The sequence below is a fragment of the Puma concolor genome, chromosome B3 (genome assembly GCF_028749965.1).
Source record: "Puma concolor isolate L17-30 chromosome B3, mPumCon1.1.hap2, whole genome shotgun sequence".
In the NCBI taxonomy this organism is placed as follows: Eukaryota; Metazoa; Chordata; class Mammalia; order Carnivora; family Felidae; genus Puma; species Puma concolor.
In genome coordinates, this window is record NC_141672.1 from 44877300 (window position 1) to 44893748 (window position 16449).

At 44.9% G+C, this 16449-nt stretch overlaps 1 long non-coding RNA gene across 1 annotated transcript; it reads right to left on the reverse strand.

The window, feature by feature from the left end:
- Positions 1-491: 491 nt before the first annotated feature.
- LOC147579942 (uncharacterized) lies at positions 492-8134 on the reverse strand. Its single transcript, XR_015252355.1, has 4 exons — positions 7901-8134; positions 4284-6367; positions 1569-1685; positions 492-1072 (listed from the first exon to the last, which is right to left on the reverse strand). It is a non-coding gene; the product is annotated as an uncharacterized LOC147579942 (long non-coding RNA).
- Positions 8135-16449: the final 8315 nt, after the last annotated feature.

Here is a 16449-nt window from a genome sequence, read left to right on the forward strand (position 1 = left end):
GGGAATTGAAATGGAAATCCAAAAGAGGGCACCATAAACCATTCTATAAGAAAAGAATAGTTTCCACTGTCATCCCAAAGTTTTAGAAAGTGTGCAAATTCATGAAAACTTGGTGCCTGAAGAGTTAAATAGAAAAGAGAGGGTCTGAAAAGATCTACAAGCACCTTCTTCTAGCTGGAAGCTTGCAGAATGCATCTCCACTGATGGAGGAAAAAAGGAATACCATTTCCTGAATAGAGCATCCAATTGCTTTTCTGCGCCCCCCCTTCCTCCTTCTCCCTCACGCCCCTCTTCCTCCTTCTCACTAATGTGTAATAAAGAAAGGCTTGTCACTTTCTAATTTGTGTTCATGTAAGCATCTTAAAACAACTTGTGGGCTTTTCTAGTGGAAATCTTAGGAAATAAGCTATTAGGCTACTACTTCTCCAACCCATGGAAAAAAATATGTTTTAATCATGTGCAGCAGCATTGCACTACATAAGCATAAAAACCAAAAACCAAAAAACAAACAACAAAAAAAAACAACAAAAAAAAACAAAAACAACTTTCCCGAATCCAGTCACTGGTGTGCAAACCTGTTCAGTAGAATCCCTTGATTTTCAAGAATAACATCACAAGATCTCTGGTGTCAGTTGTTTCTAAGAATGAGTGTGCAGTACTTTCTTCTGATCAATATTTTTTTTCTTATTTTAAGAATCATTGTTGTTATTTCTGATAATAAAAGTAACACATGGCTGTAATAAAAATTACAAAGTGCATGCCATAAAACAGTGAAAGTCCCTATAACCTCAGAGATAAACACTGCTTGGTTTATATTCATCCAGATACTTTTTTTCAGTGCATGCTATTATGGATCTTTATAGTACATATAAATTGAAATGAGAACATATGTAATGCTGTTTTTACTTTGCCTTTTTCTTTTTAAACTTGGCTCTCAGTAGTGGACATCTTTCGACATCAATACATGGAGAACGGCTTCTCTCTTTTCGTAACACCATAGAGTCCCCTTGTATGGAATTAGCATGATTGTTTAATCTGCTATTGATATGCATTTGGGTTGTTTCCAGTGCTCCTGAATAGAAACAGTAATGAATACAATTCTCCTGTAATAATCTGTGTGCACACCTGCAAGTGTTTCTGCAAGAGAAACTTCTAGAAGGGAAATTGCAGGGTCAGAAACTATGCATATCTTAATTTGAACAGACCCTGCCAAACTGTCTTCTGAAAGGATTGAGCCAGTTTATACCACCATTAAATAAATCAGCCTGCCTTTTCCTCTGACACTTCCGCCAATACTTGTACTCCCAAACTTTTAAGGGCTTCCCAATGTGATAAACAACACAAAAGAGAGGTCTTTTTAAAATTTCCCACATTTGAATTTATCGTAATAGAAAATATAAAGACATTAAGTATGGAATCACTAATGACAAGCCGCTAAAAAGTAAACAAGTAAATAAAGCAGTAGTGAAAAAAATTCAGCTCCATACTTTCTTATGCTTTCTCTAAGGTTCAGCATCAAAATTAATAAATCATCAAAAGAAAGTGCAGGTGACTAAGGGGGCAATTACCTATTGGGAGTAGCCAGGGTCCACTTCATTTTCCCAGGCTCAGGACGTTCCAAAATCCGTGGTGCACTCAGAGTCCTTCCTCCTTCTTAGCCCTGGCTAATCCCGATGAGCCCACAGCTAAAAAAAAAAAAAAAATGAGAACTACTCACAGAGAGCCAGGCTGGGCGGGCAAAGAGGCTAAGGGTACATCACAAGAGCTTCAAGGGAACATGTCTCCTTGATTCCTTCCTTCTGATTTAAAAGAGAGCTCTAAATTGCATGTCTGTCTCTTTCCATCAGTGAACAAAGGTGGTCTTTAAAACGTGATTGGCCAGAGGGCAAACGGTCTCTCCATTACAGAACCAGAGCCGCTAATGGGGTGGCAGCAGCTTTTGTGTTGGAAATGGGGTTCCCCTTGAAAGGGGCCTCCTTGGTTTGTTTCCTAGTGTTTTTCTCTAGTTGCAAAAGAAATGCATGAGCAGGATAAAATAAAATTCAAGCAGTGTGAGATGAAATGTTAGTGATGAAAAGTTAGCTTTTAGTAGTAGCTTAGTAGTAATGAAAAGTTAGCTTCTCTTGCAGTCCAGACCCGCAGTCCTGATACACTTATTAATAATTTCTGGCATATCGTTCTGGTAATTTTCTGTGCACACACACATACCAATTTTTTTTTTAACATTTATTTATTTTTGAGACAGAGACAGAGCATGAACAGGGGAGGGTCAGAGAGAGGGAGACACAGAATCCGAAACAGGCTCCAGGCTCTGAGCTGTCTGCACAGAGTCCAACGCGGGGCTCGAACTCACGGACCGTGAGATCATGACCTGAGCCGAAGTCGGACGCTTAACCGACCGAGCCACCCAGGCACCCCTACCAATTTTTTTTTTTAATTTTTTTTTTTTTAACGTTTATTTATTTTTGAGACAGAGAGAGACAGAGCATGAACGGGGGAGGGGCAGAGAGAGAGGGAGACACAGAATGGGAAGCAGGCTCCAGGCTCCGAGCCATCAGCCCAGAGCCCGACGCGGGGCTCGAACTCACGGACCGCGAGATCGTGACCTGAGCTCAAGTCGGACGCTTAACCGACTGAGCCACCCAGGCGCCCCACCCCTACCAATTTTTTACATAAACGGAAGCACACTGTGCACACTACTGTGTAACTTTTTTTATTGTGTACTTTTTTTTTTTTCAGCTAACACGCTGTATGGATTGTCCCAAATCTTCACGTGTGGATTTACCTCATTCTTCTTAACAACTGCACAGTGTCCTACGGTGGCCACAGTCTATTTCACCTGTGGCTCTACTGAAAAGGACTGAGGTTGAATTCATGGTCTGGGTGCGATATTTACACACAGCCCTTTATGCCAATATATGTGCAGACTCTACTCCTAAAATGGAATGGCTGTGTCATAGGACTTTTTGCATTTTTAATTTGGCTAGCTATTCCAAAATCACTTTTTAAAAAAAGTTGTACCATTTCACACTCCCACCAACAGTATATACAGGGGCTCTTCTTCATTCTCTCAAAAGAAGCTCTTTAAAGATTAGCAAACATATGCTACACGAAATGAAACGTCCCAAGGAAATGGATTTGTAAATGAAAGACCCAAATTACATAAATCGGAAGCCTTCAAAGTGGCCACATTAGGTCCATTGATATGAATCTCTATGATGACTTTACATGTCTCCATTTACACTGAGATCTTTGTGAACCACACCAACTTTGGCAATTTTACCCATAAATCACTGTCTCTGAAGGAGATAGCGGTTTCAACACCACTTACATGTCATATTGAAAAAGTTTTCTAGCACATTCTCCCATTCTGGAGCTTGAGTTTGCCCCCTTTCCCAAGTTATTACCAGGATAACTTTCCGTTGCCCCTAAATAACCTCTGTTCTGAGCTACTGGTGGCACAAGAGACAACGACCACGTTCATTGTCATTAATAACAATGCTACCTTCAGGTTATATAGAACTTCTCCACCAAAGTGCTCTTAACATTTTCATATATGTTATCTCATTTATCTCCACAGCCTCTTATTGAGGTTGGGAAGGTGTTGCTGAAATCTGTGGAGATACACACAAAAGTTATTGTGGTATCTTCTATAGCAGCCACGAAAATGAGACCCTGTGTCAAGATCCCAGAATAAATAAAGGGGGATCTCGGGACACTAGGTACCGGGACTTAAAAGAAATTCAGGAAGTGATATTTCTTTTCTTAGTCTCTTTTGGGTTTCCTCAGAATCTGTGGGCGACCTTTAAAAATGCAACGTCAGGGCACTAAGAAGCCAGACCTGCTTCCCGTGGGCCTGAGTGTTGTCGGCAGATGACCCCATGCTCTGACCTGGCCACTCTACATCTAGGAACTGAGAGTGCAGATTCCCGTACTCTTATAACCTATGGATAAAGGAACAGCAAGGTGTTGTGAGGATGGCTAGGGAGGGAGAGCAAGTGGCAGTGGGAAGAACAGATCTGGCAGTTTTAACCCTGCTGCCTGCTGATCAGGTACATGATTCCAGTGTGTTCAAGCAGGCTCTCTTAAGCATTTTCAGAGGTAAATCTACATTAGGATTCTTCAGAGGTCACAAAGCCCAATTCAAGTAGGGCAGCAGTTTGGCTGAGAGGCCCCACAGCTCTGAAAGGCGCTGCGTATCTTGTACAGAGCCTAGTTTACTTGGGGGAGCGCTATATACCGAGGGATTTTATTTTGAGTTCCAGAAACTGATGAGGAGGTACCTGCTGCAGTTGTAAGCTCTCCTTTCCAGACAACTGCAGATGTCACTTGCCCTTTGCAAGGCCTCCGCCAGCCTTTCCGGATGTCCCAGGGCTGAGCCCAACCAGAGAAGAGCCCAACTCAGAGTCCACTGTGCCCTGGAGGCCACCATTGCCAAATGCAACAGACCCCTGGCACAGGAACTCCATTGAGTGTATTCTGAAGTCTTCATACTGCTCAAGGATCCCCAACCTGAAACAGCATGACATCTTCAATACCAATCAAGGCAAACCTGGTACATTCCCAGGCCTCCAGGAGAAGGCCAGGAGCAGGAAAAGGAAGCAAGAAGAAAGTTAACAGTTATTACACCTCCATTCTGTGCCTTGAGCTTTGTGTAGCTTCCTTGGTGGCAGGTACTCGTATAACCATTCTATAAAAGGGGAACTTGAGGATCAAAGAGGTTAAACAACTTGCTTAGAATCACACAGTCCTTTAATGTCTATGTAGACATCTATTGATTTGGCCTGACTTGCATCACTTCCTCCTTAAGTAACAGTATCATCTCTTCCAGGTTTAATTGGGAGTCCCCACCCGCCCCATCCCACCCAGGGGTGAATATGTGATTTAGAATTGGCCAATCAGCAATATCACCAAGTCTTTGTTGTACCCCTTGGAAAGAGACTCTCTCCTTCCTCCACCCATCCTGAGTACTAAGGATCACATGAGTCTATAGCTACTGAGGAAGACCCCAGAGTGAAGCCATTGGAGAAATAGCATGGAAAGATAGAACACAGATTTCCAATAACATCTTTTGAGGGCCTTGATGTTGCTGTGCCTGAAAGCATAACAACTCCTTGGATTTTTCAGTGACATGAGCCAATACAGCCTTTGCTTATACTATTTTGATGCATGCCCTAAAAAGCTTGAATTGGAACCCAGCTTTCTCTGACTCTAGAGCCAATGCTCTTTCCATGAAATCGAACAGCTTCCCCAGATACAGCCCTCACTGAGCTGGTATCTTCTAAGGCCAACATTCACACTTTGGTTGCATACTTCAGGGTGGAGAACAAGTCCCACGCAGCCCTGAACTTGAGGACATTTCTAGTATGGACCCTTTGAAAAAGTTACCCCTCAACAGACATACACGCACACACACATACACATACACACTCATACACACATTTTCCTCTAGGGGTTGATGGCTGAAAAAAAGCTTCCCTTAGTATCTGGTCCTCAGTCATCCTCTGGGGCCTTGGGCTGCGTTGCATCCTCCTCAAGCTGTGGTGGTGTGGGCCCCTTAGAGAGCCAAGATCTCTCCAGTCGTACCCATGTGTGGGGACACCAAGCAGTCCTTAAGGGGGGGAGGGGCACCAGCAATTGTTGCCATGTTCCTGGGAAAACATTGTTGGGGGAGGGGGGGAGTGTCTTAATCTATTTGGGCTACCATAAGAAATTGTCATAAACTGGATGGCTTAAACAACAGAAACTTATTTTCTCACAGTTCTAGAGGCTGGAAGTCCCAGATCAAGGTGTTGGCAAAATAGGTTTCATTCTGCGGCCTCTTCTCTTGGCTTGTAGGTGGCTGCCATCTTGCTTTGTGTTCACGTGATCTTTTCTTGCCTGTGCTAGGGAGAGGGAGAGGGAGACAGGGAGAGAGGGACAGGAGAGTGCTCTGATGGTGCCTCTTCTTATAAGGACACAAATCCTACTGGATCAGGGTCCTACCCTATTTCCAAATACAGTTATGTTGGGGCTAGGGCTTCGACATACAAATTTGGGCTGGGGTGGGGGGGAGACATAAACATTCACTCCATAAACACAGATGCCCTGGAAATTTTCAGTCAAAGGAGATGTGAAGAAAACGTAGAACAGAATACCCAGAAGAACGTGAAGGCAGTTGGTGCTTTTTCTCAGAGCCTAGGCTTAAGCACTTTGCAATCATCAGGATAGATATCTTCTGGATATATGCTTTTTTGATGTTCATTATAGGATAGAACGCTGGGATTCCTCTTGTTTGGGCAGCAATGTATGTCAGGGCTTCCTGGTTTCAAGATAAATCCACATGCTAAGGTTGTGGTATCCCAACTGGGAAAACGAAATTAGTTAACTGAAAATGAAAAATAGGAAAATTAAACCAGCAAGTTCTCTAAACATATTGGGCCAATTTAAAACCCAGGTTAACATTGATTTATTGTTTTAATAAGATTCCCGTGTAAGGAAAAATGAGTGGTCTACACCATAAATAAGTATAGGAATGTGTTTATTGGGCTGCAATATGTAAGAGCAACAGGGCAAATGACTCCTCAAGTTTTCTGTATTTTTCCCCTTATCTTTAAAGTCACTGGGCCTGAATGTATTATTTTTACCTAAGATGCATGTCCCCAGAATAATGTAAAAGTTAATATTCTGAGTACTGTCTTCACCAGAAATGACCCATGACGGGAGAACTCAGATGGGGGCCTGAAGAAACACTGGTCCACAGCTCTCCAGCCGGGACAATTATGCTCAGAAGAAGCCAGGGGGAGAGACACCTGGACATTCACCCAGCCCCAGGACCGGCTCAAACTGGGGTCAGTCTGCAGCACACAGTTGTCACTGTAGGGCTGAGGCTTCAGGAGCCAGTGGCACCCCTTTCTCCTCAGTAATTCAAGTCTGTCTGAAGTCCAAAGAGCTTGCCCAGCAACCCTTGGCCTCTTTGGCCAGCCGCAATTCAGAACTATGGTTAAGAGTTTGGGGCTCTCACACTGAACACTCTGGAAGAGGCAGTCATGGGAAGATATGTGCACTTCCATTTGACAATGAGGCTGGAGGAAAAATGCCCAGAAGTCATAGCCAAGGTGCAGACACTACATGGCGAACATAAAACCTCGAAAACCACGTGATCACCCCTGACTCTGACAGCACAGAGGCTGGAGACACAAGGGTCATTTCCATGGCTTTGCAAAGAGGTGCAGAGCCAAGCATCCAGGTCCCCAGTCTTTCAGGAAATAACCTCTTAGGAATAACAGGCTCTATCAAGAAGGCATGGAACCTACTGGGAATTTAACTTTGTTCCCAGTGTTTTATTTCGTGAGCTGAGTGGTGGATACAGGGATAACTTTTATATTTTTTCTTGTTCTTTTTTTTTTTAAATGTATTAAATACTATACTGTTAAATTAAATACTATATAATACGTTTAAGAAATAAAATTACATTACATTAAAGTAGGACAATAGGGATATCTTTTAAAATTCAATATGATTGGGGCGCCTGGGTGGCGCAGTCGGCTAAGCGTCTGACTTCAGCCAGGTCACGATCTCGCAGTCCGTGAGTTCGAGCCCCGCGTCAGGCTCTGGGCTGATGGCTCAGAGCCTGGAGCCTGTTTCCGATTCTGTGTCTCCCTCTCTCTCTGCCCCTCCCCCGTTCATGCTCTGTCTCTCTCTGTCCCAAAAATAAATAAACGTTGAAAAAAAAAATTTTAAAATTCAATATGATTGATGAACTTGAGGTGGCGGGGGGGTTGGGGGGGGAACTGAAGAGTTATATGTTTATAAGAAGTCCAGATAAGATACTTCCCATCCAGCTTTAAATCTTTTCCCAGAGTAAAAGAAATACAGTCTACCAGTTGTTGCATCAAATCCTAAAATATTAGCTACAGACCATTCTGCTCCTTGTTTGGACCCAAAAGGATAGAAAAGCCACAACTGTTGTCATTTTGCAGGTAGAGTGCATTGAATCCCTACACAGCTCGTTTTCATCCGTGTAGTTCCTACACACACAGCCCCAGAAAGATGATGGCTGTTTGCCTTTTTCACTATGGAGGATGAAATATGGACACATCGCATGAGGCTGAGCACACTCTGGAAAGGGACAGGAAGGCTACAATCAGAAACAAAGGCATTTTGTTCCACAGACCCTCCCTCCCCACCAGAAAGGCTTTGCAATTGCACTCTGCAATCTGGTGTGTATCAGATGTTAGATAAAATTAATTGGGAACAGACATTTATCATTATTGATTTGTATTTGATGGGCATTTATAACACTACATTATCAACAAACAGAAGATAAAAAGGCTGAGGAGTAATGGGGGCTGGCAAGGTTTCATGAAAGGATGTAATCTTTATCATGAGGCACTTGCTCATATTAACAAGTCCATGAAATTGATTTCCATGGAAAATGCTTTAGAAGAAAACCCAAGGAGATCTTGCAGAATTACCGAAACTGTTATCTTTTGGGGAATGTCTATGTGTATGTACATATGTTTGTGTCTTTAATTGAACTATTTCTTGCCTTGGATAATAAGATCTAAATGAAAAAGTTAAGGCTGAAAGGCCTTATTATATGCAGTAAGCTCGTATTTCAAATAAATTAAATGTGGCTCCATTCATTGCTCCATTAAAAGTACGAACTTCAATGCAATTAGGTTGATTAATGACATACTAGTTAATAAACGAAAATAAAGTGAATATTATTATATGAGAAGGGTTGGTTTGGGAAGGGGGGGTTAAAGGAAAACAGTGGGCTTGTTTGATCAATATACAGCCCAAATGCCCACCTGGAGAACTGTAGCCCCAATAGTTTACAAGAAAACATTCAAAACTATGGTGTGATATGGTGGGAAGGAATGGAGCCACCTCAGGAGTCAAGTAGATGTGAGTGGAATTTGGATACACCCTTTACTAGATGTGTGACCTTGGGCATCAGGCTCCTCACCTATAAGATGGGAGTAATAACTACCCCCCCAGACGGTGGTCGTGAGGGGGAATGAAGCCATGAATATAAAACTCTGAGCCCAGGTGCTGGCACATAGTAGGCATTGGACTCAGAGTTAATTTCTCTTTGAACCTCGGGAAAAGGTTCAAAGAAGTACCTAGGAGTTTTATTCTTTCAGGAGAAGAGAGTCTGGGTTTTAACTTGCTGTAGCAACAGTGAGATAAAATAAAGAAAGCGATGGGATGTTATCAATAGTTTCTCCCCATGGCTCTCAAGCCCTTTATGAGCCACTTTAGAGTTCTTGATTATAAACTTCAGCAGCCAGTACGCAAAGATGTAGCTTTTCCAGTTGTAAAATACCGAAATGCTTTCCTACTGATTGCTAAGTTACCACTGCACCGAGTGCCTATGTGAACACCTAACCACCTTGGAACCCCTCCTCCTCACTGATCCAGCAACCAAAGGGTTAATGCTTACTCCTCAGTGGGGGAAAACGGGGAGGGTGTTAGAAAATCTTGAGAGTTCTGGCTAGTTGTCCAGGCGGATACACAGGAATGTATCACCACACCCTACCGGTTTCTAAATACTTTATCAGTCTCTTTTCTAGCTAGATGTTTCTTCACACACCTCTTTGGTCCCCAGCTTATTTGTGGGATAGCAGAGAACTTGAAGTCACTCTCCCTTGGGGAGGTCCTTTTGGTGGACTGGAGCTGGCTGTCCTGGCTGGGGTCTCATCTACTTGGATAGTTTCCCCTCTTAGCTCCAGCTGCTGTGGGGTCACTTTTCCCTATAAGGTCTGCAATATAAATCAAAAGGGTATAACTGAAGTCCCAGCCCACAGGGTAAGCATTGTTTGTTTTGAAGGATTCCGAACCTTGAAAGGAGAGATCTCAACAATGTGGTTTCCTGTGGGTGGGCCTGTTCGGAATAGGCAGTCTTTCTCCCGAGGGCATATACATTCTTGGAAAGAGCTGACTGACTGCTCTCAGCCCCAGCCCTTGCTCACACAAAACTGGGCAAGTTAGATCCCTGCTGCCCTCCAATGGATCCCCCTTCTGGTAGTCACTCCCCTCTAGGGTGTTGAGTTATTGTAAAGAGGCCCATGAATCCATTTTTGCAACAAGCGCTGTCTTTATTCATCACCAATATTTACATACTTTGGGCCAGGTCCTGCAGCAGTCTGTCCTCCCCGGTGTTTAAATGTTATCAGATACTGTTGTGATTAACAAAACACAGACTTTTCCAAAAGCGTACCAAACTCACATATTTTTAAATCAACGGATATTAAAAGTACATCTACTATAGTGTGGGAGGCTGTAAAATTTGACATTAACAAGAGGTCCTCATCCCAGAAAAGTTGGGCAGCCCTGTGGCTCATTATGGAGATGAAAAGAAGGTACATGACTGAATGATTAGCATATTAGTGAAGAGACGTAAGAACGCCAACTCATCCCGCTTCTGCATGGGAGGCTACCATTCCTGTCAGTGGGATGTTCCTACTTCTCCATCACTGCAAAGCAAAGAGGAAGTTTAGGGTAATTCCAGAGACTCGCGGCACTCAGGAAAGCGTGCCCACATCGAAATCGGACTTTTACAAGCAAGACCGGTGATGGCCGCTGAATACAAGTGTGTCACCACCTCTGGGAGCATGGAGATCTAAGGGGGCTACAGGCCAATGAAATTCGATTTGCATTTTCTCTTCCTCAGCCCCCCCGTCCTCCTCTTCTTTCCTCCTCTGGCTGGGCTTCAGAAAAGTGTTGGCAGGTGGCATCCAGCTGGGACGGCTGCCAGGTTTCTAGATGGAGGAGCTGTACTGCAGCTGTGTTGGCAGGGAGAGGCCCGGAGGAGCCAGAGTAAACGAATTAAGTCCTGATTCTCCATGGTGAGCTACGGGACATTCCTGACGCACGGGGGCAGCTGCTGGCTGCATGGAGTCAGCTCCTACCGGCAGAGCGGCAGAGCTCTGGAAATAGACCCGCGGCAACCCTGACCCACAGGGAGAGCCATCACCGTGCTAAAGCAACGTGGGGAGGGGTCAACTTGGTCTTAAACAAACCCCCCACATAAATGCTTTTTTTTTTTTAATCTCATTATTTGCTGGTGATGTTGTAATATGCCTTCAACCGAGCCGCACTATCTCGAGCAAACATCTCATAATCTTTCTCATCCAATCCCCAATTGGCAGTATTTTAAGGAGTGGCTGGGTTCCAAGGGCAATGTGCCAGGTCTCCACAGAATTAAATAAAAGGGGGAATTGGCAAAGTGAAGGCGACAAATGTATGTAGTCATCTATGTCTCAGATCCAGAAAAATTACTCTTTAAAAAAAAATTTTTTTAGGGGTTCCTGGGTGGCTCAGTCGATTAGGCATCCGACTTCGGCTCAGGTCGTGATCTCGTGGTTCGCAAGTTCAAGCCCCGCATCGGGCTCTGTGCTGACAGCTCGGAGCCTGGAGCCTGCTTCCCATTCCATGTCTCCCTCTCTCTCTCTGCCTCTCCCCCACTCACGCTGTGTCTCCCTCTGTCTCAAAAATAAAAATAAACATTAAGAGAAAATATTTGAAATGTTTTTTATTTATTTTTGAGAGAGAGAGAGAGACAGAGCATGCGCAGGGGAGGGCAGAGAGAGAAGGAGACACAGAATCTGAGGCAGCTCCAGTCTCTGAGCTGTCAGCACAGAGCCCGACATGGGCCAGAACTCGTGAACCACAGATCGTGACCTGGGCGGAAATTGGACGCTCAACGGACTGAGCCGCCCAGGCGCCCCAACATTACTCTTTTTTTTTTTAAGAAGTCAGATGAGTTGTGACCAAACAATGGAGTGGCACAGGGCCCTCTAGACTAACCTTAGCCAGTCTTTCAATTTCCTCAGGAGTTAATTTCTGACGTATAAAATATGTTAAGTATTTAACATACTTAAAATACATAAAATTGTTTATGCTTCAATATCATTGAATAATGCTCCCCCCGCCAAAATGTCCACGTCCTCCTCCCTAGACCCTGCGCAGTATTACCTTACACAGCAAAGGGACTTTGCAGGTGTAATCAGGAACCTTCAGATGGGGAGATGGGTCTGGATTATCTGGGTAGGTCGGATGTAATCACAAGAGTGCTTATAAGCGAAAGAGGGAGCTAAGACAGCCAGTGTCAGTGATGAGATGTAAGAAAGACTGGACCGGCCCAGCTGACTCTGAAGATAGAAGGGGTTCACAAGCCAAGGAGTGCAGGCAACTTCTACAAACTAGACAAGGCAAGGAAACAGATTCCCTCCCAGAGCCTCCAGAACAGAAAACAGCACCACAGACATCTTGACTAAAAAATTCTACATTTCTTTTAGGATTAAATACAGTCTATTCCATTCAGAATAGATCCTCTGGCAATATTTATAGGATAGCTTTCAAATGATGCTCTTTTCTTAAATCCTCTTCTCAACAGGGAGGTGAGTATCAAACCCTAATTACACGAGATAATTGGGTAAATGTGACACAAGGTGTTATTTGCAGAAACTAAGTCACACAAAAAGTAGAGAGCAGACAGAAGTGGACTTCTTAGTCTCACATGATCACTGCCATGGGAACTTAACTCCTGTGCCTTACTGATTTTGGAAATAAGCAAATGTCTAGATGAAACTCCCTTATTTTCCCCACCCCTAGATTCTGAAATATATCAGAGATTCAACCTTCAGAAATAGTTACTATATCAGTAAAATCAATATCCCCCCAGAACTTTAAGATCTAGAATTGTACTGGCAGAAAATGAAAGCATGAAATTTCTCCAAAGTTACAGCTTTCACAAGAGGAAAAGGAATAAAGACTTGAATTGTTCAAGTTAAGCTACTATTTTCCAAGGTGCGTTTCAATGGCCGTTTTTGGGCCAGGTGTGCGTTTTATGTGAAGTGATCTTTAATTTCAAAAGGTTTGAGGGTGAGAAAAAAATACATATCATTGTCCCCATGTCAAAACATAACTCAATCTGGTATGTAACTGAAAAATACAAGCCAGGGTAAGATTGCATGGGGGTATGTTTTCCAAGTGTATCCCTACTGAAATTTCTTTGCAAGCCAGTTGTGGACCAGCTACAAGTAATCCCAGATCCCCAGTTGTGCACTGTGAGGGAAGTGACAATAAGCTGGAATCCACAGGGGTCAGGACCAGGGGGATGATCCAGCTACAGCAGTGGCCTCTCAGGAAGAGGACCAGGATCCCAGAGGTAATGCGTTGGGAACATCAGACATTCAGGTCCCCCTGGGATGGTATTACTATTCAAGTAGTCTAACTGGTGCAATTGTATCTCTGGATGGAGAGAACATCCCTTAGCACATAGATAATAGCAATTCCTTGTAAGAAGGGATGGGGTCCATGTGGACTGAAGCACAGCAGCTTCAAGCTGGGGTACAGGGAGGTGGGCATGTGTAAAAACAGTATGCAGCTCTGTAGGGAGAAGGGAGTAAGCAGATGGTCATGGAGTTGAACTAGAGGGCTAGGGTTCATGGCAGCTCCAGGCCAAGGAGGAAAAAGAAGTTCGTGAACCAGGACAAAAGCTCTTTGCTGCATGGAACAAACAAAGAAAGTTACTTAAGAAAACTGTGGCTCCTTAAGCAGCAACCACTAAGCTTAAGAACCTAATTCTAAATCTCATGCATATTCTGATTGTTCTGATTGGCTTAGGGACTGGCTCTGGTTGGACCTTCCTGTTGGAAACCATCAGTCTCTGCCCCTGGGCAGAGCTGGTGGCAGGGTAAGAGATATTTCCATCAATGCTGGCTTCATCCAAGTGGATTGTTCTATTTTTTTCAGTAAGAAGCTGTAAGAATTTGAATTTCACATCCGTGTGTGTGTGTGTGTGTGTGTGTGTGTGTGTGTGTGACACAAGACTTGACCACTGAATTATTAGGTGACAGACCAAATAATAGCTCCTTTCTTTTTTTCTGGTTTCCTATCGGCTTAGCTTACACTGGCCTGTCTGTCAGACTAAAAGTCATACGGGGCTTCGTAAATAAAAATGCGAGTTATGAAAATACATGTGGCGATGATCTCAGGTGGGATCTCGAGAAAACAGAACCTAAGACGGAGATTGCACACAGGTGATTTACTGGGGGGTGCGGCCCATGGAAGAGTGGGGGAGGTGGGATTGGCAATGGGAGAAGCCTATCTGCCATGCATGCACAAAGATGGTCTCAGCTCCTCCCCCAGGGAGCCCTAAGGCTGGGCTGGCTCTGCAGAGTTGCCCTGAATTGGGGTGAAGGGGACTGGACCTCAATATTCCCGCATGGCCAGTCACTGAATGTGGGCTGCCTCTGAGAGGGGAATGTGACCTTGGTCCAGGTGGCTGTCTTCACAGCAAGTCCTGGAGAGGGACTTGGCTGAAACCAGTCAGCCTCCAACACAGGAAGAGTGAGTGAGAGCAGTGGGTCTGGAGGTGGTGATCTGGGCGGGGCATCACCGCACCCTCTGCAGCCCAGGCTTCCCACTGCTCCCACCCCCTCACTTCCTACACTATCTTCTGGGGCCAGTTCATCCAAGATACAGAAGGGACAAACTTGGGAAAAACTGGACAGTTTTTCCTGGGAAAAACTTCAGGGACAAAACTTGGTAGCACGAACTACAACTCCTGCCTCTGCGTGGGTATAACTGATACTCATCATTCCCCTTTTTCATCATCCATTCTAGAACCTCTCTACTCTAGCATCTCTCCAGCATTACCTGGTGGGTGGCCCATGCCCTCCTCCCCGAGAGCTTGAGCTCCTGGTCACCATGCACTTCTTGAATGACAGATGCTGCACCTGTCCACTCACCATCAAAATTGGGCAAGAAAGTATCAGGAAGCAGGAGATCACCTGGGTGTCACAGCAGTTCTCTCCTGTCCCCGTCATGTGATAGCAGCCTTATGTCCTCTTGATGATGAGCATCAATTACCCGGCGAGCATAGTGACTCCTCTCCTTGTGTGCAGGCTTCTTGGCATAAGAAGCTTGCAGTAACCAGGTGGAAGCGATAGCCCAAGTTTTAGTGGGTTGCTTGCTATGTCCTGTGGTGGTAGCATTTCCCCCTGAGAACTCTAAACCACAGGACCCAGAGCTATGGGGTCAAAACCTACATGTTTTCTAAGTCATTGGTATTGAGAGAAAGTGGGGCCACTCCCACTTCTCCCTCTGGGTTCCTAAGACTGTGTGTATTCTGTTGGCTTGCATGTAGGTGGTTTCCTGGGGAGTATGCTCAAGATCGATGCCTATGTGGTAGTGAAGGAAGCAGGACTGGGCAGAAAAACAGTGGAAGAATCAGGACTGGAAGAAAAACTGTGATACGGTCACCAGAAAAGCCTCAGGTAATCCCATGGTGAGCTTTGGGGCTGGATGGCCCTGTAAAGTTATTCTGAACTGGCCAGGCCAGACCTTTACAATTGGCACGGCCATTGAATGGTTGTTGATTCGGGATGTACCCTACATCCTGGAGGCTGGCGCCCCTTCCTCACATGGCATTCTCTCTTCCAGCTGGCCCCCGCCTCCTCAGACTTTCTTGTCCCCCATTTGCTCTTTCCCCTTCTAGGTCCCTGACCAATCAGGCAAGCATTCACCACTGTCTAGGACTCCATATGTACTCTCACCTCAGAGCACTTCTCTTGCTGCCTAACGTGGACAGGCAGGTGAATCACACAAGGGATTTCTCACTTGTGTCTCTCTGTTGAGCTGATCCATCCATGAACCCAACCCACTAGCCTTTAACAGGGAGGAATGGGCCACATCTGTGGGCCCAGAGGGTTCCCAAGAATATGGGGATCCACATTTTTCTAGCACATCAACCTAGACATACCTACCCCATGTCTCAAGGTGTCACTCCTGGCTTTGGCACCCAGACTTCTCTGGAGCTCTGCTACTTTAAGAATTAAACCCTGGGCCTATTCCTTAGCTTTTCTGCCCTCCAACTGCAGACTAGTCTCTTCATATGCTGTTAAGGAAGCCCTCTGGCGTTCACACTTAGCCTTATCACTCAGTTCCAACTGTTGCAGGTCTAGTGCCCAGGGAAGCAAAGTCTGAGAGATTTGCCCACAGAAAGCTTATGAGGAAGTGGAGGTGCTCTCAAGTTCAACCCATGTGCGGGGAGCAAAGGAAGCTGAACTGAGCAGAGGGAGAAGATGAATGGTGATGGGGTCCCACCAGAGGCCTCAGCTGATCCCACGGGAGCTCTGCACTGGGATGGCCCTGCAAGGTGGTCTCAAATGGGAACGGGGGCCAGGCCTTTATGCCCTGCATCATTCACCTGGTAAGGGCTGCCCTTGGGAAGGAAGCATGACCTTGAGCAAAGTGGCCGGCTCTCTTTAGCCCACAGCCAGTCCCAGAAAACGACTTAGCCAAGAGCTGTCAGCCTCTGGGACAAAGTGTGAAGTGAGGAATGAATGCTTGAGTCCTCCAGGGAGATATGGACAGAGAATCTTGATGTCTACTACCCCAACCTACCTACTAACACATAACGGGATTTTAGAAACCTTCATGCACAACAAGAAA